At 41.6% G+C, this 27,851-nt stretch overlaps 1 protein-coding gene across 1 annotated transcript in view; it reads left to right on the plus strand.

Annotated features, from left to right (window-relative positions):
* Positions 1-11,668: 11,668 nt before the first annotated feature.
* The window catches only part of wry (delta and Notch-like EGF repeat containing weary), a 325,629-nt gene continuing 309,446 nt past the window's right edge, over positions 11,669-27,851 (plus strand). Inside the window, exon 1 of the mRNA XM_083127305.1 lies at positions 11,669-11,743. The gene's annotated coding sequence lies outside the window, so the exon portion shown is untranslated. The remainder of the gene's footprint in view (positions 11,744-27,851) is intronic.

Genomic DNA, 27,851 nt, shown 5'->3' on the forward strand with positions numbered 1-27,851 from the left:
CTCAAGCTCTCAGCCTCGAACCCCTGTCCTTTAGTAATTTCAACATTCTGAAAATACACAGTTTCATTTCATGCAATGTACAATGAGAAAGGAGGCATTCCTTTAAATTAACAGTTCCTGTCACGTTTCACACAGCTGTAGGATAACATGTTACACAAACCTGCGTTCAATCAAGCGACATGGATATTTCACGCCGTCTAAAGCAAAATATTCACTGTGCATGCGCGAACAACAGACAAGGGCGATACGATGGATGGTATGAAAAAGAACTCAGTCCTAGGGACACACAAGCAACAGACAACACAAGCTGAATGGTTGATTGCGTTTATTACTGAGAGCCAGTTACCAAGAGACACGTGTCGCTTGTCGCTTGTTACTTCGATATCAAATATCAGTAAGAAGCTTTTGAAGCACAGTATGAATAGTTAGTAGGCAAACAGCAGTGACAAAACATATGATTGATTGATTGATTGATAGATAGATAGAAAAAATTGCCTATAGATCCGCACCCTAATCATAACTTATTAAACATATCAAAACATATTTTTCATTCATCAATGTTTTACGCTTACAATAACCTCTAATTATTACTAAATCAATTTTTGTATTTTCCATCTAATATCTTATTATATTTAGCTCTTGCCAGTAGGCACTTTATCTTCTTATGTATATATATATATATTTTTTTTTGGCCTCCATCTCATCAGACTTATCATTCATTAATTTCCTCAATTATCTCATCCAACTCGTTTGTATTTCCACCCTTCTACATAGGAGTTGTAGCTTTCCTGGCGACGTCAATCGACGTTAGCTTCCATCGTATACATTGCTCTCATCTTCAGGGATGAGATGATGTGGCTATGTATGTGCTCAAAACTTTGGAAGATAACGCCGATTTAATCCGGCTGGTACACCTGTTCGAATCCTTCTACATGCTAAATTGAAACAACAATCTTTCGTAATCATTAAACAGGATGGAATAAATAGCGGGGAGGCTTTTATAATATTAATAATTTGAATTACATCCCCATTAAAAATTGAGCATCCTCGATGGCGCAGTGGTAGCGTCGTCGCCTTGTAATCAAGGGATCCCGGGTTCCATGCCTGCCCCAGTCCCGATTAGCCTTACTGTGCATAAAGTGGACTTAAAACACCAAATCAATAAATCATTAAGAATTCATTTTAAAATTTTATAATGAATTTCTGGTTAAAGATTCAATATACTAACCTCCATTATTAATTCAATGCCGAGAATTATAAAAATTTGGGGGTGGGGTGGGGGTTGTGTTTATATACACGAACGCTCGGGAGCCAATATAAGTTTACAACCTACATATCGGGTTTTCTCTACCGATTCAATATCTCCAATGTTGTTTGTGTTGCACCTGATTCAAAATTGGTCATAATTTATTTCGGAAATTATTTTTGGGAGGATAAAGACAGTCGATAGGAGAGGTTGACTGCCGTTCGATTCCCGGAGGAGAGTGTGAGGAAAGTGGACTCTCCCACTGCATGGGCTGCATCTACGTACAAGGGACTCTACTATATAACTACGTGGGAGCATAGAGACGATTTGCATCGCCTCTATAAATAAGCGAGACTGTGAATATGCAAAGAGCCACCACCACCCACCCACCAATACACCTTCAAAACACATTGCATAATGCAGGTGGGTGGCTTTACCAATTTCTTTCAAATACAAGTAGTTAATTATAGTAACAAAACATCTTTTTATACATAATTGGATTTTTCAAAATTACAATAAAATAACATAGCAACCAATTTTGTTGTAATTCTATAAAGAATAAGTTAACATAGGCCAGAATCGGTAAACTTCCCGTTCGGACAAATGTCGCAGTTGAAGTAGGGGTCTAGACAGGTAAAAAAACTGCTTACTGACACGTAATCTGACTTAAATTTGGCATAAAGCAGTCTATTTTCTAGTTTGAAGACCTTGTGACATTTGTCGAGCCGGGATGAAGTTCTTCATAACTAATGGGATAAAGAAAAAGGAAAATTTAATTCGTAACACTACTAACGGACTTATTACGTCATTCGCAGGATGTAATTAATAAACACAATAACTCTAATTACATGATTATTAAAAAGCAAACATTTCTTTGTAAATAATAATGTAAAATGCCTGTTTTTGACCAATCTCTCCCCTGTTGTAGGTTTGTTATCCATGAGATATCAATCTGGATTTTTTTGTTTCACAGGTATCAGTCATAGAGTAATTTTTACGCTGTAAATATCAATTTTTTTAGCTCCCCGATCGGAGACATCTGGGCTCAAAATTTTGAAAAAGAGAATCAAGAACCGATCAAAGAGCTATAACAGTAATTCAGCCGAAATACTCTGATATTACATAACTTAACTAATAAAAATATCCTAAACTTTGAATTTTGGTCAAAATCAATGTTGAAAAAATACACGAAACATACAATGTAGCTTGAAATGTACTGAAAACAATGTTTTTTACCCAAGCTATCATTTTTCTTAGATGAGTTATCATAATTACAGCATCTGTCTACAAAGGCTAAAAATGCCGCAAATCATAAGTCAAACAGGGCCGCAATTTTTAAACGAAGTCATATAAAGGAAAATACTACCCTTCCATAGGGGTTACAACAACAAAAATATAGGCTATATAAATAGAAAAAGTTGACCATTTTCTCAATTAATATCTTTTTGGACCACATGGTATTAAATGGCCATATTTTGCTTTAGACCTAATATTAATTAAAATATGCAAGTTTGATTAAATTAGCGCATATATTGCGTATCAGTGAAAGTTTTATAAAAATAGATCAAATACATTCACAGAGTCGGTTTTATGCAAGGATAATGTTGGAAAATTTTCCGCTTGAAATCATTCACACTGAGAATCGAAACCTGGGTTTACTACGTGGCAGTCCGATGTCATATTTTATCTGCTTTTCTCATATATCAGTATTTACTCAGTTCCATATTTTTTAACATTCACATTCAGAACATAAACATCCATGTCTTACTCGGGATTCGAACCCGGGACCCCTGCTGTCGTAGCGCGCTGTGCTAACTACCTCGCCCCGGAGGTCAAATAGTAGAATACTGGGAATCCTTATTCGTTGAAGAGAAGCTCTCACAATTATGTACGTTACAAGCCACATATTGTTGCTGCAGGACTCTATATTATCGTCTGGACTTTTGACACGAAATGGTAAGATCAGCTTTTGGCAATGAAGATGCCAATCGACCCGAACAGCAAAACCTAGGACATGTCTGAGGAAAGAATTGACAAGGGTTTTACGACCTGTCAATCACTAACTGCCCGTGTACCGGAGGAGGCGTGTTCTTGAGGGCCTCGCGAAGCGCTCCTGGACAAAACATCTGGTGGTGTAAACGCTGTGCGCGCTCTATCGGCAGAAGAAAGGCGAATTCGGAAAAGGCCTTTCCATGATATACAGTCTTAAATGTTATTTATACCACGGCTACAGATATCTTAATCTCAGGGGGATAGGTTCTTTATTTGAGAATTCCAAATAAGAAAGCGTTTTATAGCCAAGAGGATATAGTAAAATGCGGATCTATATTCTGATAACAATACAAAATACAGAGAAAATATTCTTTTCTTGTATCTATTTCTTCTATAAGAAAAAGGCTTCTTCTTCCTTGATTATCGAAAAGGCATCTTCTTCTTTTATCGTCAAAAGCCTTCTTCTTCTTTTAAAAGGCTTCTTCTTCTTTTATTGTCAAAAGGCTTCTTCTTCTTTTAAAGGGCTTCTTCTTCTTTTATTATCGAAAAGGCTTCTTCTTCTTTTATCATCAAAAAGATTCTTCTTTGATTATCTAAAAGGCTTCTTCTTCTTTTATTGTCAAAAGGCTTCTTCTTCTTTTATCATCAAAAGGCTTCTTCTTCTTTTATTATTAAAAAGACTTCTTCTTCTTTTATCAAAAATCTTCTTCTTCTTTTTAAAAGGCTTCTTCTTCTTTTATTATTTCTTCTATATACAAGAAGTCCAATTGCGTCGTCTAGCTTCCTTTTCTTTATGCCTTATATATGTTTCTTTCCTTTCCACGTGGGTCTTTATCATTACTTCCCTGGCAATTCTCATAACTACATTTACTAGATGGCGGTAAGTCTATGACCTTTGGATGATAGCTATTTTCTTCTTTTGAAATGTCATATCGTAAACCCAATGGATCATTACTTATAACTGGCGGTTGGATAGTTTCCTCACCCTCTTGTCTTCTTCGTTTTAATACATATTCCTTTACTCTCTTTCCTGCTCGCTTCCCCCGCTTCTTTGGCATTATCCAGCAACCAAGCTATACTTATATAAAGGAGTAGGGTCGACTAAACTGACACTAGCGCCACCTCCTAATTTAACGACCAATGGGGAATAACCAGGATCGCTAATAACAAGCGCTGCCAATGGCCCAGTGCGACTAAAAAGGAGCGCAACCGTAAAGTGCTTCGGGGTGTCTAATTTGACAACAGCGCCACCGGGGACAAACAACCAAAACACTGACGATGTTCTCCTCGTCAGAGAAATCAAAAGAGATACATTTCTGAATTCATTTGCTCACTTAATAACTTTCCTAAATGTTTCATATATGAGCATGTTCTTAATTATCTTAATTTACTATATACAACATTATATTTCTTTCTCTTATAGTATTTGAACTCTTCTTTTATATATTTCTCAATTTACTATAATATATATACTCCCTCTTCTCCGCTCTAAGTTTTTTATAATTTCCTTTGCTCCTCTTTATATAGCGTGCTGCCATCTCTCGTCGATTCCGAGAAACCATTTCTCCTTGCAACTTTCATTGTGTCATCGAAACTGGCACGTGACAACCATTTTCTTGCCCTGCTTTCCCCGTTAGCATTCTCCCGGTACAAGGGACAAATGTTTCGAGCCGCCTTCGCTGCCTTTGCCCCTATGTTAAACTCAGACAGAAGAATATGTCAGACATGTTTTGACCCCACTGGACACTTATTGTTATTTAGCCCATAAATAACACTATCTTTCTTCAAATCTGTAAAATCCAATGCGTATTCACAAGCTCAACAATGTCACTCCATTGATGAACATTAAACGATAAACAAAGTACTAAAACTGCAGTGTTTCCGTACCCAACATAAAGGCTACGAATTTATGCATGAACCCAATACTTGCACATTCAAGACTTCAAACAAATATGGTTTCAAAGACGTATGAGTATTTCTTCAAGACTTCTAAATAGGTCCATTTTAAAGAAATTGCGTATGTTTTTTCAAGGCTACTAAACGCATGTGATTTTAAGGAAATGCATCTTCCTCTTCAAGAGTAGCAAACAAAAGTAATTCTAAAGAAGCACATGCGTTGCTTCAACACCAGGTAATTTCTTAATACTTAGGGAAAACGTTTGAGGCGCAGGTCGATGTCCATCAGAGCACGGCTGGCGTGGAATTACTTCCTCGGTTAAAGACGCTAACGGTTTCCGTGGAACAGGCGTAAAAGGAAATTCAGCAAGGCGGCTTTTTGCGCCTCTCCGCGTCGACTATCGACCCCTTTTCTTTGGGTCACTTAGGCCCCCGTTACTTAAACCGCGTCATCTGGTATGCATTTCTCCTGAGAGGTGTTTCGCCACTCTCTCCTGATGGAACGCAGCTGCGGCCGCTCTTTGAAGGCTCATTCCGCTGCGGCGTGTTTGCTGAAATCAGCTCGACCTGGGATCGCGACTGCTGCTCTGCGGGAGAATGGGAGGGAGACAGACGGCGAGTCAAATGCAAGAGTAAGGAAAGAGAGATATGAAGTATGGAAGAAGTAGAGAAAAAGAGGTAAAACACATGGGAAGAGAAGAGAAAGTGAAAGAGGAGATGCAGAAGACAAGTCAATATCAAAAGTAACGGAAGAGAGAGGGAAGGGAGGGGAGAAAGAGGGAGGAGGGAGGAGAGAGAGAGAAAGATATAGGGAGAGAGATAAGCATAGAAATAATATAGAGAGGAAGAAGATGAAAAGCAAATGGAAGATGTGGAGAGAGAAGGAAATAGAAAGAGAAGAAGAGAGAGATGAGAGAGAAGGAGAAGAAACGAGAAAGAGAGGAGGAGTGAAAGAAGTACAGCAGGAGTAAAAGAGAGCTGGAAGATAGAGAGAAGTATAGAAATGGATCGATGAAGATGACTGGAATCAAAAGATGGATTTAGAAATGGGCAGACAGACAGATATATGGAGATGGGAAGAGAGAGAATAAGAAAGAAATAGCTAAAAGGTGTAAAAGAGAGGCATGGCAAGAAGAAAGAGAGTTAAAAGCAAGACTAACAAAGAATAAAGGACACAAGTACAGAAGGGTAGTATTAGTAAGAAGATAGTTCATATCCGGTTCATATCCGGCACTTTTCTAACGTTGGAAGCGGCCCCGGCGCCCACCCAGCGTCGAATAACATGGGTACCTGGGGGAAACCCTGAGGGGTAAAGGCGGTCAGGGGCGTGGTGCTGATCACATCACCCCCACTCACCACCGGATCAAGAAAGTGTGGGTTGTTACCCCCACACCCCCTATACGCCTCCATGGCGTGGTGCTAAGCACAGGGGAACACTTTACCTTTACTTTACCTTTACTTTACCATCATTCACGTTACGATTGCCACACTTATTGCAACTTTTAAGTTTAGTTAAGTCCACTTCCTGCACAGATAGGCTAATCGGAACTACGAACTACGAGGTGATTCCACCGGATATCGAACCCGGGACCTCTTGATTACAAGGCGGACGTCCTTACATTTGTTGCAACCGATCTCCGTGCCAGCTTGCGGCTTCTTTGCGGGGTTACTACATAGATTTACCACTACATGAGAGATTTCAATGTAACCAAGGGAAACTTATTGCAGATGAGATTGAGAAACGTCTGCTGAACGGCAAATGGTTCGGAAATAGGTGCAGGAAGCCTGAGGCAATTGATCCTTGAACATATACGCAATTAAATTACAAAGGGTAGTCGGCCGTTCGCGTAGCTTCTGGAAGCATCCTCCACTAACTACACGCAAAGGAAGAGTCCAATTTTTTAATGCGCTGGCGATGTTTTCTTCTGGCTTCCTCTTCAGGTATCGCTACAGCCTCTGTGCCGTGGCTTCAAGGCAACCTTTTGACATGGTACCCGTCCATGGGAATGCCTAAATTGGGAGGAAGTATATTGAAGCTCACCCTTGTTTCTCAGGTAATTTTAATCTCGTTCTTATGGGAGGGTGAACAGACCTAAGAGCTTTGTGCGAACAGAAAAGTGAGACCCCTTGTGCTTAATATAGTGAGCGAACGTATATAAGGGATCGGAGGCAAGGCTTCATAAATTCTTGGTCTTGATATTACGTTGAGGTTCTGTCTCATACAGGTAAAGTTCTCTCCTGTGGATTACGATGACTCCCTATACATTCTCAACATATACATAGAAAAGTAAACGCATTACTTTTTGTGCATAAAACTGTCGCCTCTAGCAAACATCTTAATTCATCAGATATGATCAATATTTTTGTCAGTCGCTGAAATGTATCAAAACATTTTATAAACTTTACCAACGAAAACTAAATTATTTTGATATTTTAAGATGTTTAATTTGAATTTTGTTTCTTAGTGTTGCTTTTCTGTCACTTTTGACTAATCGCGACGATGAGAATGAGTGATGATATGATGAAATTGATGAAGGATACAGAGATACCCATGACCAGGTCAGGATTCTAAACCGAGACCCCTGGCGTCGTGCTAAGCACTCCATCACGGATGTCGGCAAGTCTTAAAATAAAAACGTCCCTCCTGATGTATTGATTGATCTATTTGCTTTATTTTACTTCGCCTTTTCTGCCACTTTTGGCTAATTTGCGAAGATGGGAATGAGTGACGACGTGATGAAATTGATGAATGGACACTCACAAACATCCATGCTCAGGCCAGGATTATTACCCGAGACCATTAGCGTCGTAGCACGATATGCTAACCACTCCGCCACGGGGACTGGCAAAGTTTTTATTAATGCTTCCCTTTTATTATCGAGTGATGCGCTTAATAACGTTATGTACTGTATAAAGTATCAAATCTTACTTAATTCTTACCCAGCTTCTCATTAATAGATATCTGGGGCAAATCTGTAACGTAAAGGCGACCGACACCTTCGAATGTTATCTATGCACGTCAAGTGGAATCCGAACCAGTATGTGCCTCCCTCGGGTATCGAACTCAGAAACCATTAGTTACAAGGCGACGATGTTACCACTATGGCATTTGCATCAAGAGAAAATGAAGTGTTAAGATGGTTCAAGAGAGCCAGTGGTATAATTTTTATGTACTTCAATAAAGATTTAATGCATTTCCTTGCATTTATGCGTTTCATCGCATCATTAGTTCCTGTGACTGCTATTCTTGATAATATCATTCTTGTTAATTTGTTGCTAAAGATCTGGAAGAAATCTCTCGCCCAGAAAATGGGGAAAAACTCATATTTAATACTCTACCAACATTGGAAACCTTATTCTGAACATAAACATGAAGTAATTATGTTTTAAAAATTCAAAATAGTTTTGAAGTAAGTCTTGAAGCTTTCCTGGCGATGAAAATTTAATGAAATCTCTCGGGCTATCGACTACGTCAATTCTGGAACTAGGCCTCCTCGATGACGCAGTGGTAGCGTCGTCGCCTTGTAATCGAGGGGTCCCTGGTTCGACACTCGGGGAAGGCACAAAGTGATTCGGTTCCCACTTTAAACTCTATGATCAATCCCGATTAGCCTTTCTGTGCACAAGTGCAAGAATTCAATTCAATTCAATCAATTCTGTAACAGTTTCCAAACTTTCGAGAGCTAACGTCACTCTCATCTTCAGGGTAGAATTGACCTGGTCGTTACCCCGATAGAATTCACAATATAGTTTCGTTTTGGAAAAAAATATGATATTTTATGCATTTCTGAGAGTCGAGTAATATAACATACATAATATTTGCAAAAACACATGCAGTGTACTGCACATTCAATATCTGATGCATTTAGACATTAACTTGATACAAAATGTATGCACTACTTTTCTTTAATTAATGCGTTTAATTCTCTGTGCCTAATCTGACCTATGAAGATATCCAACCTTTTACTTGCGGAGAAAATATGTTTACTTTTTGACGTGCCCTCGTATAATCCCTCAGTTCATTCCCGCATTATCTCTAGCGAAGGCAGCCTAGATGTTTTAAACGGAATCGATGGTGCGGAATATGGAAGCGTTTTTCACCTGAGAACAGATGCTTCACATGGCTTGTTAGTTACCAGTCTGTTTCTCTCTTCTCCAGAGATAACGAATTTCGATACTCCACTCTGCCAAAACAGCTCCTGGGAGAAAAGAATCCATATTTTGACTGGCAACACTGCAAAAGATACCCAGCGATCAGAGTTATCGATTAAGTTCTTGTTACCTCTCCTCCTGTCGTCTTATTTCTTGGTTCTTGACGCATAACGAGCCTCTTCCTTTCCTCAGAACTGCTTCCGTCTCTCTCTTGGGTGAAGCCCTCCTAGCCCCCCCCCCTTATTAGCGCCTAAAGAAAGGGAAAGTCCTAACAGGAGGTACCATGCTGTTATTTCGTTCATAGTTTTGGACGCTGAGAAAGTGCTGATTGTGTTCTTTCGTAAGTACGGATTTCTCATCGATATCACTTGAGAAAACAGAGTGGGTGTCACCTTACGGACAAAATGCTAGGGTTCGAATGGACCAATCAACATGCAACTGTGCTGCACAGTCCTGAGTGCTGGTAATTTTATAGATTGCCATTCGTTTCTTTACCGCCGCATCACTTTTGTTTGTTCGAAAAAAACTTCGAATTTGTTCCAAGTCAGCTTGAGAGAGTCTAATCGGGTGAGTGAGTTTCTGTTTCTATTTCCACTTTATGCACAGATAGGCTAATTGGGACTGGGCCTACAGTTTAAAGTGGGATCCGAACCACTATCTGCCTCCACCGAGTATAGAACCCGGAACCCCTTGATTACAAGACAATGACATTACCACAACGTGCCGAAGGTTCTGGGTTCGATTCTCGTTTCATTGGCCCTACCATTTTCCTATTTTATTAACTCGAGCAAATATTTATTACAAAAATTAATTTTATTTGCTGTGCGAATTGTTTAGAAATATTTTGCTTTCGGTTCTTTTACAATAATTACCACGAAAAACATGTAAATGAAAGCATTGCTTGTGACTAATAGTCTTATGTTTTGTTTCTTGAACATTTTCTCAAAAAAGGAAAGTAGCAAAATGTATACTTTTCGCTGTACATAATATTTTGTCGAAAATAACACGTGCATGATTTAAAATGCAATGGCTTGTAAAATGATGAGAAAATTAAAAGAAACGTTATAAAAAGGAGTATTTCCGCCCAAAAATTTAATTTAATATCTATTTCAATAAATAATTAAATAACACATAATAAACAGTTGCTGGAGTTAATATGAAAAAGCAAAGGCAACCGAACTGGAATCGAACCCACAACTTCGACACGTGAAAGTGATACGCTACCACCTGGCCACCGGGCCGCTTGGCAGGTATCATCTTCACCTAGTTAGCAACCATGGAAAGCTTAAAGCACTTTATCTCGGAAATGGCTGACTAGTGCACGCTAGTACTTTGGCATATCAATAGCTGTGGGATACCCTACCACTACACGAAGTCCTGTATTATTATCGAAGATAGATATTGGCCCTAGGAGGCTGCTCGTCCCCAAGACAGAAATTTCTGGTTCCGCCCTTGGACCTTAGACACGCTCTAGGCACAGTCTCCTTTCTGTCTCTTCTGCCTCTGTTTCCACCACTTCCTTTTTAATACGTTATTTGTTTTCCACCGCTTTGCGTATCATAGGTTACGGTTGGCTTAATGGATACGATCCTAGATACGTTTTACAACACATACTGCGGTTGGTAGTTTGTCATTTTTGGGATATCTTTTTTTTTTGCAACACTGTATAACGGGCACCTGTATTTCCTTAAAAATATTGCATTTGTGTACAGTTACAGGTTCCACCCCGCTCACTTTTTTCTTTTCCGCACTTGCCGTAATGTAATTATTTAAATTGCTTCGTAAATTCACCGTCAGATGGCCAGCGTAATTCTCGCTGTAAAGTAGCGCCATCAGTGTTTATGTGTTCAGTACACGCTGAAAGATCAGAAAGCGGATCTCACTTATCGGACACTGTATTGAACACCGTCGTCTACTGACGTCACGATAAATGCTCTCGTTGTTAGGTTTTGAGCTCTTTGCGTAATTAATGCCTCTTTGGTCACGTCCCGAATAACTACAGTGTATGTATGCTAACTAACCCGAAGGTTTATGGCTGCAGCAACACAAGCCTTCCATCTGTACCTATCCTGGGCAAGATCAATGAAATCTTTTCCATTCTTACCGATTTCCTTTAGGTCTCAACGTTGTCCCTCCATCTTCGTCTTGGCCTTTCTACACGTCTCTTACCATCGGGTTTCCCAACAAGAATCCTGTAAACTCTTCTTTTCTTTCTCATTCGTGCCACATGATCTGTCCACCTAAGTCTTCTGGATTTATGCTAAGAAAACTACACCTAACAGACCTAACAGACTACGGTGTTCAATACGGCGTGCGATAAGTCAGATCTCTCGAACACCAACCATTGACCTTGGCTGCTGATAGCCAGGGCGTCGTTGAGGTATGAGCACGTGGATGTATGGGAGCAGGAGGTCATTCTAGCGTTGGGCGAAATTCTACCACAGAAATGGATTCAAGGTATGTGCAAATGATTGTTTCTTGTGAGCTATAGAATTGCTGAATCACCGACATTTGTCGTATTATTATTGAATGCGTTACGGGTTTTATGCTTGAAGCGATTTTGACTGTGCTTTCGTCCATCGAAGTTTTGGTCTTACTTTCACATTCTTGTTCTAGCAAGTTGTGTCTACAGCACGAAAGCCGCGATTCTGACACGTCGACTCCTAATTCCCAGTATCTGTTAAACTATGAGACTATAAAGTGTTAAAATTGCTGTTTAAAAAATCAAGTTCCCATTGTAAGGAGTGCTTAAGACTATACGAAAAGGACGGTGCAGGCATGTAGTGGTTCGGATATCACTTTAAATTGTAGGTCCAGTTCCGATTAGGCTATCTGTGCATAGAGTGGGCTTTTAACAACAAATCAATCATACGAAAATTTATACCGCACGTACAGACTAAGGCATGCTTTAGGGTCGGCAAGCGTGGCGGAATGGTGATTACAGAGCGCTACGACGCCAGGCGCCCGGGGTTCGAATCCCGTTCTGGTGAAGGGTGTTCTTGGTGAGAGTTGCAACGTAATCAATTTCATCATATCACCACTTATCAGGGCCTCCCAGTTGGCACAGTGGTAGCGTCGTTGCCATGTAATCAAGTGATCCCGGGTTCGATACCCGGTGGAGGCACACAGTGGTTCGGATCCTACTTTAAACTGTAGGCCCAGTCCAGATTAGCCTTACTGTGCATAAAGTAAACTTAAACCCCAAATTAACCAACAACCACTCATCAACTTACCGATTAGCCAAAAGTGCAGAAAAGCGAAGCAAAACAAACCAAATGTATGGTTTTGATTCATATAGAAATTTTGTGCTTTTTGTCTGTACCAAGAATATTTCGGAACTCTGAGCTCTGACAAGAGATAATAGTATTTTCGGCTGGAAATAAGTTATGAGAACGGGGCGCTGAAGGGAGTGCGACAGAAAATTAAGTGGTGCTCAAGCACAACTTTGCAACACCTTGGTGCCGACAAAACTAAAATCCGACTTTCCAGACATTTTCAGTTAACCTGAACTTTTTCTTTGAGCGGCGGGAAGGGGCATGGCTCCACCAATTTGAGGCAGACACTGCAAGAGAATTTGGAGCAATCTTGGATGCATTTGTAAACCGTCTGGAGGTTAGAGGACGGGGCCGACTGCGTAAGTCCGTTGTTATGGTGATTGGGACCCGCGGAGTCAAATACCGGATGCCCGGTCGCCGGCAGGAGCAATGGAGAATGGGACACTCCACACTGATTTGACACTGCAGTGTGACACTCAAACGCTGTATTGATCGGTCACAGGGAAGAGAGAGAGAGAGAGAGAGAGAGAGAGAGAGAGAGAGAGAGAGAGGTGAAAGGACGATAGAACGGGAAAGTTTCGTTCTTGCTGTTCGGTGACGTCAAATCGTCCTGCCTTGAGCGCAGCAAAGTTTCGCTTCTGGGAAAACGAACCGCAAGTGGGAGGCTGGTAGAATGGCTCCGGTACACCACACACCCTGTCGTTTATGGTACAAAAATAGCCATTGCATTACCAGACATGGGGCTATGTGCACGGGTCTGGTGCGGGGCACACCCAGCTTGCAACAAACTCCAAAACTAAATGCTAACAGCTCTAAACCTGGCCCTCCTAACTTAACAATTCCTGACCCACAGTTCCGATTAGGTTTAATAATGAATTTGTTAGGAGAGGCAGGTTTAGACCACTTAGCATTTAGTCTTGGCGTTTGTTGCAAGCTGTGTGTGCCCCGCACCAGACCCTCCATATGGCTATTATGGAGCAAATTTACAATACCGGAAGTATCTTCAATTGCTTTGAAAATCTGCATACTCACTAATTTTGGGCTCGTAATCACGAATCTGCAGTTAAAATTTGGCGGTTACTTCTAGAAATTGCAAAATAGGTCGAAATAAGTGGGTCTGTGAACGGAGTAAACAGCCTTGATTTATGAAGAAAACAACTATTTTTTGCAATGATTAGCGTTTCAAAACTATGTTCATGATGACCCTTAATTTTTTACAATGCTACCTAACCTAACCTAACATTAACGTGAATGCTTCGTGGGGCAAACATGTTTTCCACCTTAACGCAAGACGCCATTTTCTCACATGCAAATCAACGCTCCACGCAACGGGTCTCACTTATTGTACAATACTTGAGCAACGTTGCGTTATGACTACGTCAGAACACAGAGTACCAAGACCGTTGTGCGGAAAGGAAGAAGTCTTCATATCAGAAAACATGGTTTCCATGTTAGTGTATGGAGAATCATAGCGGTAATTGGCAAAATTATTTCGCTATTTCATTTCTAGACGTGATCGCCAATTTTTAACTGCAAATTCGTGATTACGAGGCCAAAATTAGTGAGTATGCCGAATTTGAAAGCAATTGGAGATAACTTCCGGTATTGTAAATTCTTACCGTTATTATTTCCATATTTATTCTACTAATCGTGCGGTTAATTTTCTGAAAAATACAATTATTATTGCATATGTTTCGATGAAAACTTACATTTTTCTTCATGGTAATTTGAATGTTAGATGGTTATGACTGTGGCCTATGGTGCTAGTGGTCCCTTGTTCGATTCCCGGTGGGAGCCCTTAAAATTTCGGCGTTGACCCAGCGTCGTGAGGACAGCGACAATGGGACTCGATGCACTGACCACGCGTCGCCCAATTGAACAGACGCTCTTGCAAGTCCTGGCCCTTAGAGCGCATTCGGAATGTCGTTCCTTCATTTAATTTAATTTAACCGTCACCCATCGTTGCAATAAGCCAGCAGTAGCAAAAAAAAGCGACGCTGACCTACATTTGACCTTCAGCATTTTCCTGTAGCACTGCAATTTGAAGGCTTCGAAAAGAAATACGCAGAAAATCATGAACAAAAATGCATTTTTATGGAAAAAGTAATTATTTATTGAATTTGTTAGGATGGGGCCAGAGGATTTATTAAGTGAGCCGCCCACATTGTCGCAGTCTCTGGTAAAAAGGCGACTTTTTCCACAGGGGCTTCATGTTATTTTTACACAAACCCAAACTAAAGGTAAAAAGGTAAAGTGTTCCCCTGTGCATAGCACCATGCCATGAAGGCGTATAGGGGGTGTGGGGGTAACGCCCCACACTTTCTTGATCCGGTCGTGAGTTCCTAACGTAACTTTAAACTGTTCCGGCACGAGTTTTTTGGAACGGAGTTAACTCTCTTACAAGACTGCGACAACATGTCGTCCATTCGTTACGGCCAATCTTGAAAACTTTCTTCACACCTTCCCCTAACTTCATCTTGCAGTCAGTAACAATGGGGCTGATAGTGAATGGGGGATAAGGGTAGGCATTCACATGTAATATGTCCTGAAAACCATATGTGTTAGGGGTACAGTTTAATTTAATTTCCAGATTTTCCTGCCTGGGTCAACTGGGGCTTCTCCTCCTCTCGTTAGCGTGATTCAGCATAGCAGCAGCCTATAGCGCGATGAAGATGATGATTTGTGTTATTCCCTGTCCCACCTATCTTTGGAGAAGGCGAACGAAAACAAGTGTCTGTGCAAGTAGTGACGGAAGACGGATCCACCAATGAACACGCGAAGGGAAACAGTATTGCGTGAAGAAGGGGCGGGGGGGGGGGGGAGCTACTGCAGTTCCAGCAGTTACGAAGCAGCGTGTACAGCTTCGCTCTGCCCACACGTTTTCCTCCCCTTCCCTGACGCTGTGCGCGGCTTTGCTCCAGAGATAGTTGGGACAGGGTATATATAGCGTCGCTTCCCTGCCACTTCTGGCTAATCCTGACCTGGAGTTCTTTGTGAATATCCCTTCATCAATTTAATCTTATCATCCTCATCGGCGCGACTAGCTGAAAGGCAGAAAAAGCAACACTAAATAACAAAAACCAAAAAAGAAAAAAACAACAAAAATATTGTAACCTTGTATTCTGTAACGGAGAGAATCCGGAAACTACACGGAAAAGAATCTGGCATTGAATATTCATCACTCCCCTTCTTGTTTCAATCATAAAGTTTAACCCCCAGAATATATTCCATTGTTTATTAATGAACAAGCTGGGTATTTTATTTGTTTTACTGGGAATCATCTACGAAGGAGCTTGTTTCCGGAAAACTTGGGTCTTTCTTATCGCAGCCGTACGGACGGTAACAATTCCATTCACTGTTACATCTAAAGGTTGAATTAATAATGATTATGTTGGCTGCCTTTTCAACTGGTAACCGGAAATCTACGTATGGTCGATTTGTTCAGTTGAGTTCAGCTGATATCGTTTACTCTTCGTGTCTTATGAACATTGGTGTACCACCGTATCGCGGGGCCCTGGGCGAGATTAGAGTGCGAGACCCCAATCCATTTTTTAAATTTGAAATCTCAATGTGATACAAAATCTTTAGGCATACGTTAGCAAAAGTATTGTCAAATTTAAAAAATAATAATAAAAATAGAAATACTGATTATAATTATGTTTAATAATCTCGCTCATACTAAAAATGTTTTTCTCTGCTTTTCCTGGAGCTGAATTCGCTCACGACTTCGTTCTCTAGGGATAAGAGAACCTGGCAACCTTGGGCTTTGCAAATGGACGGGTGATGTAGCTTAACTCTGCTCTGTAAGTTTGTGTAACTTTTAAAGTTTTTAGTGAGTTATGGCGACTATTCTAACGCATGGATAACTGTAAGTACTATAGCCATGGGAGTATTTAAGGGGGGATTCAACGGATCCAACCCTTCTTTTGATTCAGTAAAAATATCAGCTTTCCTGTTTTATCAGCTTGTTCATAAACATTACTTCGGATTTATTTTATTCTCCTAAATTGCAGACGTATAGAACGGGATATGGATGGGAAGGAAATTACGTAATTCCATACACCAGATGGGACTGCAGACCAAATGTCTGCAATTTCCTGATAGTTTAGGAATTTCTGTGATAAGAAACTACATTGGAACTTAATAATAATAATAATTCCATTCATTACATTATTACATTACATTACATATTGAATTTGGATTATCATATAATTTAGACAATTATCAACTATAAGGAACAAATATACACGTATTACAGCTATTCAATAAATGTAATAAGGGGGGAACGCCCGAAGTAAGCCCTCCTTCTCCCGCCTACATTCGAGCGTATGGTCTTATTGTCCTCGTTCCTAAAAATATACCAGGACGTCAGTTGCTCCGAATTTGACGGTTCCTCCGACTTTATTTCCTCTATTTATTACTATTTGATTGCATTTTAAAATAGATATAATAATAAATTGTAATGCTATACAAGGAATATATACATGATATAGTAGTATAAAATTGTGCATCCCACCGCAACTCTGATTTCTTGACCAAACGACCACAAAAAGTTGAAAAACCCACTTTCTCTCCCCGTTCCGCGCCTCATTTATTACGCTGACGACGTTTCACGGGCGCAAAAAGGCAGTGATGAGTGAAAGATGAGCTCTCATCTCCTCATCCTCTCATCTTTGTTATTCTCTTTTTATTCTCTCATCTTCCTCTCATCCTCCTCTTATTCTCCTATCTTTCTCTTATCCTCTCATTTTTTTATTTTCTTATTTTCTTATTTTTTGAAAGATGAGTGCATCTTATCGTAATTTTCCAAGTCTGGGACCAAATGTTTATATATCATGACCTACGTAAACCTCTTTTCTCATTCTCTCATTCTCTCATTCTCTTATTTTTTGAAGGATGAGTGCACTTTATCGTAATTTTCCAAGTTTGGGACCAAATGTTTATATATATCGTGATCTTCGTAAACCTCTCTTCTTATCCTCTTATTCTCTCATCCTCTCATTCTCTCATTCTTTCTACCTTTAGAATATTGTCGTCAACATTAGAGATGAAGTTGGAGTGCTGGAATCAAGGGAACCAAAATGTTTATATATAGTGACCTTCGTAAACCTCTCTTTCGGGGGGGAACGATGTGGCATATACACACGCACGCGCTCTCATCTTCTCATTTTCTTATTCTCTTATTCTCTTATTTTTGAAAGATGAGTGTATTTTATCGTAATGTTCCAAGTCCGGGACCAAATGTTTATATATTGCGAGCTACGTAAACCTCTCCTCTCATCTTCTCATCTTCTCATTTTTGAAAAATGAGTGCACCTTATCGTAATTTTCCAAGTCCGGAGCCAAATGTTTATATATATCGTGACCTTCGTAAACCTCTCCTCTCATCCTCTTATTTTTGAAAGATGAGTGTATTTTATCGTAATTTTCCAAGTTTGGGACCAAATGTTTATATATATATATTGCGACCTACGTAAACCTCTCTCTCGGGGAGGGAACGATGCGCCACACACACACATACGTGCGCGCGCTTATGTATTGTAACACAAACAAACAAACAAATAATAATTGTTGTTTTTTAGGATGCCTGGCCCCTATAACCTCGCCAGGGTGCGTGGTGCCCAACCAAAAATGTAAAAGTTTTCTAATGGCTGCGGTTATAGATTACCGCACCTTTGTAGAGTTTCACGTGTTTTTTTTTTTCCCCCAAACTTCCATGAAACCCTACAGAGGACCTCCGTAATGCATGCAACGTGTACTAACGACTCTAGTGTTATTTGATGTTGTGATATTTTTGGATATAGAGTTTTATTGTGAGATATAGATAAAAATAATTATGTTTATTATAATATTTTCTTGATGAAGATGGAGAATGTATGTGTGTGTGTTACAAATAAAGTTGCATGCTTATTTTCTAGTGTGTGTGTATGTGTTTTTGATGTTTCGACAGCATCTGAAACGATAAAAAAGAAATTTTATTGTTAATTTTCACGTGTAAAAACAACAACAAAATTTTTGTGCAAATTTTCTGATTGTCTCGTGCTATAGTCCAAAAAAGATATTGTAGCTGATAGCTAATGAAATTGACATTTGTAACTGATCTGAACTAGTGAAATTCGTATTGTACCATTGTAACTGATTGTGCTAGTGCAGAAAATTTCTTATTGTGTAAGAAAATAGATGTTAAAAACTTGTTAAAACTGCTCTGTGACCCTCTCGTTCTTCACGTCGTAGGCGAAGGACTTCTCTGCAATCAGGATGACACTGCATAGGGTATCCTCGGGCAAGGCATCGTGGAACTCGCAGACGACCTTGATGTTGGTTCGATCGTTGACCACCACCTGCTTTCTCTTAGATGTGTTGATGACGGTCATGGGTCTCCGTGCTTTGAACTCGCTGGGCGTGTAGTACATGTCCACACTTCCCTCGGTCACGCGTTTGTAAGCCGAAAACGCTTCGTAAAGTTTGAGGTAATCGTTTTTGGTCACGTCAAGATTGTAATTCTCGCGCGGGAACACTTCATTGCGTCCATTCTTCAGATAAACGTTCTTGATCTTGCAGTCGTCGAATTTGCTGGAGTCTTTTTCCTGATTCTTGTCCCTCCCGGTCTGAAAGAGCACCACGACGAAATCTGGCATGTCGAACTGTATGTTGTTGAACTGCGTCGTCACGTCGAATTCCATGTGACTTCCCGTCGCCATCTTCTGCACGCACTGGTAACCGTGAAAGTGAATCGGCACCTGTGGACTTTTCAAGATCTCCGCTTTGTACTTGAGGGCGTAGTTTGTTTCGTATTCCACCACCGGCATTCTCAATTCCATGCTTTGGATGACGCATTTCGCTGCTTCGGGTAAAGTGTTGGCTATCGGCGTGGTGCCGTCCGGACCTAAAGTAGCGTATCGCATCAGTGCGTTGTTATCGTTGGCCGCTCTTCGAAACGTGACTCTCAGTCCTCCCTTCCACATGATCTCCTTGTAGTCCGAGAAGAATCCTGGAAGCAGACGCATGGGAAAGAGCACCGTGTGACTTCTCGTCGATATTTTGGTCCCGGCTTCGAATCCTCCCGCTTGATAGTACGCTGCGTCCGTTTTGGATAATTTCAACGTTCCCACTGCCGTCGACGTGATGCCTGGATAATCTATTCTGTCGATGACGGTGTTGTGTTTCCTCACCTCTACCTGCGAGAACAGGTGAGGCACGAAGTTGTCCACGAGTATCAAGTTTGCTGCTGCGGGAAACGCGTCTCCGCTTTCTTTCTTCACCACGTCGAATTGAAGGTAGAGGTCTGCTCTGTGAGGATGAATGAACCCATCGCCTATGTCCACGTCGTATTCGATCTCCCTGTTCGCTTCGTTCAGATTGGCGAACGTGCGACGGTTGGGAGGGAAAGATTGCAATTCGTAACTTTCGATTTGCTCCATTTTACATGTATGGTTATTTATTATACGTTGATCTCCACGATGGCCGTCGTAGTGGCACCTGCGAAATCCACCACGTCTCCTTTCTCGTTCGTCACCACCAACTCTATGTCGTCTATGCGGTTGCGACATACTGGAAAATAGATCGGCGAAGAGGGCGTGTAGATGATCGGTTCCATGAATTCGGAACTTGGTTTGAAAGTGGCTATGATTCCCGTCTGCTTGTGACTTCCCAGTAATCCGTCCGAGGATTTCGTGATCATACCTTCCGCCACGTTACAGTGTACGTTCAAAGTTTCTATGGCCAAGAATTTAGGAATGTTGGTTGCCACGTGCTTGATGCCAGCTTCGAGTTTTGTGTTGTTCTCGAAACCTAAAAGTTCTCCTATGGTGCCCAGGTCCACGGTCTCCGTCGCGGATAGGATTTCCACTCTGTGCGTGACCGAATTTTGAGAAAGGTACGTGCCTTTGGGTAATTGAGCTTGCAAAGTGGAAAGATTGTATTGTCCTGGCGTGACCACGATGTGTTCGCTTCCGACGCTAATTTTGTTGTTGTGCTGCGTAACATTAGGTATGAGGTACATGCTGTAGAATGCACGCAGAGCCACGGATTTAGGATAGACGATGTCGTCGTGCAGCGTGAGTTTCAAAATTGAAGATTCGCTCGTGAGATGGAACACACCCATCCTAGTGATGCTGTTTGAGGTTCCACAATGCTTTCTGGAAATCCTCGATCGTAGGGTTATTTATTTTAGAGAAAAACGCGAGCACGAAGAGGCAGAGATGACCGCAGTTCACGTCTCCGAAATCTTGAATGCGTTCGTCGTTGTAGTATATGGAGGTTTTGCTTGTTTTCAGATAATGAACTAAATTTGTAGGTGGAACACCTCCGAAAGAATCGAAAACAAATGCTTTATCATTATCGTTTTTGTGGTAACATATCCAATGCGTGCCTGGATTTTCTTGGCCGTCCAAGTTGACTACTCCGCATTCTCTTCTTTTGACGCTTGAAGGTAACGAGTCGGACATGAAAACTCCTCTGAAGTGTTTGATTTGTAACGGTTCAATCAGAGATTCAATGTCTCGGTTGGTGAGTGCTTCTGTTTCTTTTTTTTATATTTCTTCAAAGCATCGAGGTTACTTTTTTGTTTTTTGGTTATGCCTTTCCCCTTCTTCTCCATGGCCAGGTTGTGACGTTTCTGTTCTTCCAATTCCGCCTTGTTCTTCTTCGAGTCGATGACGGTTTTCGCAATGGCGGCACTTCCGCCGGCCAAACTTCCAACGGCCCCCAATGCTGCCAGGATGGCCGGGATGCTGAATATGAAACCTCCGATCTTTTGCTGTTTCCGCGAACGTTGCAACCTTTTCAATTGAGGTGTGCTGAGCAGCAATTTCATTCCATGTCCTTTCGACAAGCAAGAACGTTTCTTCTCGCGTTGTTTCTTGGTGAGTAACCCATCAAGGGTACCTAGATTTTTTAGATTCGAATATGGTATCTGGTACACGACACCCTTGGGCTTCATGTTGATGCTCTATGTGTTATTTTCACGGTATGTTATTTATATATATATTCTGAGATTTTTTCTTGTGTAGTTTTTTACGGTATGTTATTTATATATTTTTAAGGCCTCGCAGTCGTTACACAAATTCTATTACGTGCTTTGTTTTCTTGCCAAGAACTTCCTTTGTCCCCTTGTACACGATTCGAGTTTTGTTCTCGATTAAAATAGATAGCTTCTCATCCGATAACATGTTAGCGTATCGATCTGGTAAAAATAGACTGTATTGTGCGTTGAGCAACAGGCGTACCTTGGGACCATACTGGGTAGAAACAATTGAACCGGAAGTTATCGTGTAAGATTTGTCGACTTCCAATTCCCGAATTTTTACATACTCAAATGACAAATTTAGCATTTGTTTTAATGCTTGGAGCTCACTTATTTTTTCAGTTGTCATATCAAAAAAATTTCAGTGTGTGTGTTAGAGAAATTTAATTGTTTTTTTTCACGATGTGTGTTATTTATATATCAAGTTTTTTGACACGTATATATATATTATTATTTTTTTAACAGAGGAAGAAAGTTCGTGCTTCGGAAAACGCGAGGATGTGCGTAGTGATATCTTCCGTCTCCTGCATAGACTTGTACCAATCATCAGTATACCGTCTTCTTCCCTGCATCGCCTCGTACAGTTCGTCCGACCTATCGTCCAATTTCTCCCCTGCAGCCGAAAGCAGAATGTTGAGATCACTGCACCTCAGGCCGCAGATCTCCCGAAGATGGTCCTTGAGAACCATTTCACAAGGGATGCGAAATTCCGGCGTTGTTTTTGCTATGATTAGGAGTTTATTAACATCTCCGTTTACTATCTTTTTGAATATTTTAGATAGTAGCTCGGGTGGCAAATCAGTTATACGAGACATGTTTATTTTTTACGGTATGTTATTTATATACCCCACCCCAATTTTTGTTTCGTGTTCATGGCGATGGTGGTGCCTAGTGCGGCGACCCGTTCACCCAGCGATGCGTCTCTGCTCACGAACCTTTCGAAAGCTGCATGCTCTAATTTTCTGTCTGCTTCGTGACGTGCATCCAGATCCGTCTGCGTGGTGTTGTAGGCTATGTCGTGATCTTTGCATGCCGCGTCCAACGGATTCACACCCTTGTCTCCTCTCTCCAATCTTTTCTCGAGTTTGGTACCCGGTCCGCAGTACTGGTAGCCAGGTAAATGCATCTCGAAAGGTAACTTGTTGATGATGTCGTTCACAAGCCCCTTTCCTTCGGCCACGTTCCAAAATTTAGGAGGCAGCGTGTTGATGATTTTGATCAGGTAACCTATGCCCTTGTCATCGTTCACGATGAAGTTGGAAAGTTTCGTGCTGATCATGTCCACGATGCCAACCTTCTCGTTGTAGAAATTACGGTTGCCTGCATTCTCTTCGCCGGCTATCACCAACAATCGGTCCACGAGTTTCCTCACATCATCCACCCAAACGAATTCTTTGGGTAACGTGTTGTAGCGTTTGACGCCGCTGCCTGTTTTGACCTGGTTCCAAATCGGTTTGATGAGATTCCTGTACTTCTCGCCGCTGCTCGATTTCACCCTATTCTGCGAGGCGTCGTTGTTCTGGTACAAGGCATCCGTCATGATCAGAATTTCCTTGTAACTTTGGTAATCTTCGTCGGTGTAATCTTTCGGCTGTTTTTTGGCGACGAGTTCCCACAGTCCCACCGTACCCGGATACCTGTTCCAACTATCCTTGTCGCCTAAATTGACTTTAATGTCGTTGCCTTCGAAGGTCACCTTCGATTTCCCAATCTTCCACACCACACCGCCGCCTTCGCTGGTTTCCATGCTGGGATACAATCCGAACACTTCATCCTTGTCGAACTTCCCCGTGCTCAGGTAGTCTCGTGCCAAAGGTCCCAACTCGATTTTATCCGAAGACGACGACGTGCTGCCTATGGCTCGACGTCGTGCCGGTGCATCTTTCAGTTCGAACGGCGTCGAAGGAATGCTCGAAATGGGCGTGGGTACAGCATAACTTTTAGCTGCGAGTGGTACGAGTTCATTAATCAAATTTTTATTTTGTTCCGTGACACTTTTAATTTCTTTACCTAGACCGCTGATGGCATCGATCACAGGTTGATCCTGACGTTTCTTCTCTTCGTAGAATCCGCGATTCTCGGATTTCCAACCTTTGAAGCGTTTTGCGAGGTAATCGCGAAGCTTGAGATTTTCGTCTTCAATTTTTCGTTTCCTCATGACGTTATTTATATACGTCGTTTCTCACAACGTTGCAACGTTTAGAAAGTCGTTGATTTTGTTTCTGTATTTTCCGTCGTTGGGTTTCCTCGTCATGTCGATCGTCACGAATCCGAAATCGTCAGCGTTCCAGCAAGAAGAGCAGCCTTCCGAAAATTGATTGTAGTTCATGTCTCCGCCTACGTAGTCATCGTACGCGTGCTTGAGGTTGGTGTGATCTTGACGAAACAAACATATGAAATTAGCATTGTCGCGTACTAACTGTTTTGGAATTTTGGAAAACGTTTGAGCTAGGTAGAAGCAATCCATTCCTTTGTGACGACCTTGCGTGAAAAAGTTGCGAATTTCATTTTGATTTTCCAGGATGGCGTCGTCGAACACAGCGACTGAATTTTCACGACAATCGTCAAGTGGTTTTATTTCCGAGGCGAACGTTGCAATGTCCAGACCATCGTACAGTTTCATCAGTTGCTGGTATTTGGATTGCTCCAAACTTTTCGAGAACACGTACAGGTGCCTGTTCTTCCAATCTAACCAATTCGGTGCGAGGAGAAAATTGTCCACGAGCAGTGTTGTTTTCCCACACCCCGAAGGACCTACGATCAGACAGCGGATGCTGTCGGGAAGCAATTCGCCGTTTTTTTTTCTTTCTCGTTTGACTTTCCGAATTAGGTAAACGTTTCACAACATTCCACGTACTCACAAGATCACTTCGTTTGAATCGATCCAACTTGTTTCCGGAAGTCCCAGCCATTTCACCAAAAGTTTGTTGCCTCTCTTGCGCAAAACTTTTTCAATAAGGTACGTGTCGGGGTATTTAGTTTTAGAGAGTTCCTCTTCATAGAAGCGCCCCGATAAAATTTCACCGCCACTGTCCTTTATTATATACGTGTGACGGTTCCCGGGTAGAACTCGAACCACGGTAAAAAGTTCGGTGCTCCAGTTTCGTGTGAAACCCCTGTCGAACGTTCGCTTTAATTTACTGACCCTCACCTGTTCTCCAATTTTGTATTTAGCCTTTTTTGTCGTGGGCGTGTATTTTGGACAGTAAACTGTAGAAATTAAACGTTGCTCGTCAGACTTGGTAACGTCAGCTGCCTTCATGCCTATCGTTGCGTGCCGTGTGTGATTATAGTCGTTAACAAGTTCCGGAAGAATAGTGACCCACTTGTAGCTTCCCTGAAGCGTGAAGCGTGACCACATGCGCGATTTCAGAGTGCGATTGAATCTTTCCACGATGCTGGCCTTGACGTCACTGAAGGTCGAGTAATGTTGAACGTTGTGTTTCCGAATAAACTTTTGGAATACGGCATTGTAAAATTCCTTCCCTTTGTCCGTGTGCAGAAACCGAGGTCGTCTACCGCCGCTTTCGCGAAAAATTGTCTTGAATGCTTCCGTGACGCACGCCCCCGTTTTCGCCTTCAAAGGTAGAGCCCATGCGAATTTCGAAAATGTGTCTATGACGGTGAGGAGGTACTTGTTGCCCTTGTTCAATTTATGTACGTTTTTTAACTTGCCGCTACTCATTTCGACGAGGTCGCTTTCCCAGAGGTCGTCGATTCCCTTGGTTACCACAGCCAAACGTTCGTAGTTACGGCGTGCAGGTTTATGCAATTCTTCGACGATGGCCTGCCTTGACATTTTTTCTTAGAGATTACGTTTCAAGAGAAGCACCAGTGTGATGGGATTCAAAGAGGGTGGCACTTCGCTCGTGTTTTGAATGATCAGCTTATCGCCGGCACTCACGTCGAAAACGGTGAGATCTTCGTCTTCGTGTATTTCATATATGTTGCGCGTTTCGTTCCAACGTGCCAGAGGAATGTTTCCTGCTTTCTGGACACCACGATTCGATATCAAAGTCATGGTGGGAACGCTAGCTTTTCTGCCGTGAGACCAGTACGAAAATTCGTTTATCTGAATCGTCCCATCGAGGAGAAACTTGTAGTACGGATGATAAGGATGCAGCATGTACAGTTTGTTACCTTCGACGAACGTGGAGATTCTCTGTTGATTGGGTACGCTGTTGATTTCGATGGCTTGCAGAGAATGCAGTTTAGCGAATTTAGTATCGACGCTAACGAGGTTGCTGTGAAGCTGACCCAGCGTGTTTTGTACGGGCAACAAATGTTCGACTATGGTATCCGTTACGGTAGAAAATGACGGTTTGATTTTCACTTCCACGTTCAACTGCTTGTAGCTTTCGTTGAGTTCTTGCAACTTGGCACCGAAAGAGGCCAGCGTTGATTCCTGCGTTGATTCCAGCACTCCAACTTGATCTCTGATGTTAACCACAATGTTCTGAAGGTTCTCGACTTGATTCAATTTCGAGCTCTTCTCGGTAAGATCGTTCACGATGCTTCGCATCTCTGTAAACTGCGTGTGAAGGTCGGCGACGCTCTGCGAGGTGGGTAGCGTCGACACCAGGGAAGCAAGTTCGTCTCGAATCTGTTCCACGTTCGCCGTTTCCGTTTCCAGTCGTTTCAGCATGCGAGATATGTTCCTTTTCAAAGCGTGTAATTCTTTGGAGGTAGGGAGATTGGCCACTTTATTCTCGAGATCGCTCAACGAACTTTTGATGTCACTCGAATCGGATAGTGCCGTCACCGCCGTTTTCAATTTTTCCAAATCTTCGCTCGAAGGCACGCTCGTTCGTAACGATTCCAAGTCACCCTGTATGTTGTCCAGTACGTGATGAAAATGAGTAAGATTGGATTCGACGTTCAAATTTTCCAAATATTGGATCTTCTGCTGAACTGCGCTTAACGTGTCCTGAATACTCGTCAACACACTTGCTTCAGCGTGAATATTTTTAATTTCTTCGTTGATCAACTCCAGAGACGCCTGAAGCGTAGCGATGGTGGTTTGAATGTGTTCGAAATCTTGATAAGCCTCCAGTTGAATTTTTATGTTCGCGACGCTTTTACCGATGACCTGCAGTTCGTCCGACGATGGTAGGTTCGTCATTGTATCTTCCAAAGTCTGCAACTTGGATTTAATTTCTTCTAACGTGCCGGTGAATTCTTCTTGTAATTTGGAAACGACGACATGCAAGCGTTCTACATCAATATCGCTCACGGCGGTTTGAAGTTCAGAGAAATTCTTTTCTATTGCGGAAGTTCGTTCTTCGATTTCGAGTTTCAATTTTTCCAAATCTTCATTTTTCGATTGAAATTGTTGTAATTTGGCCAAATCATTTTGAAGCGAATCCACGTTCAACTGTATATTTTGAACGCTGTCATAAGAAGGTACGTCGACATAATTTTTTATCAGCGTTTTCAGTTCGGAATCGATTTTCAGAATAGGGTCGAGACATTGCGTTTGGAGCGTAGCGATTTCCGACTCTAAACTTTTGTTTAAGGTTTCCTGCAAAGCGATCAAATCAGTCCTCAACTTCTTAACTCGAATGTCCAACATGAGAATCTCTTCTGCATGGTCCACACGCTTGGTGTTGCCGAAAATGTCGTTAGGCATTTTTGGTTAACGGTTATTTATAATAGGATAGACGATTCGTAATTCTACGAAGAGAGGAATAAGTTTGTCGTAGTCTCCGAGGAGTTCCACGTACAGATAATCTCCTGCAGACACATCGTACGTAATGTTAGAAAGTATCTTGTCGTGCTTCATTCGAAAAATGTTCTTGCCGGTAGAAATTTTGATTTCGCCTGTGTTCTCCGGATTCATGGTGATTTGAAGTTTCCCGTCGATCGGAATTTCATAGAAATGTAAATTGTTATTAAAAACATAAAACATCTTGCCCACATCGTTATTTATTTCCGTCCATATACTATTAAGATGTACAATTAGTAGACCATTGAGTTTAGATAACACGGAAGGTAAGAGGTTATTAGAATTCGGTGATGTAGTGTCCATCTTGCTTTGTTTGCGAAAACCAAAAAGATTCATTGTCCCTGTTATTTAACACGCAGTGTCTTTTCCTATTCTTCAAAAGCAGACGGAGGAAGAGAAAGAAAGTGAGAGCCCTCGGGCGATGAAAAGTTGCAACCTGTTATTATGTTGTTAAGCCCGCTCCAAACCGAGGCTCATTAAATTCAACTTTTATTTTTCATCGCCCGAGGGCTCCCACTTTCATTCTCTTCCTCCGTCTGC

This window comes from Lepisma saccharinum, chromosome 8 (assembly GCF_977018435.1).
Source record: "Lepisma saccharinum chromosome 8, izLepSacc3.1, whole genome shotgun sequence".
NCBI lineage: Eukaryota > Metazoa > Arthropoda > Insecta > Zygentoma > Lepismatidae > Lepisma > Lepisma saccharinum.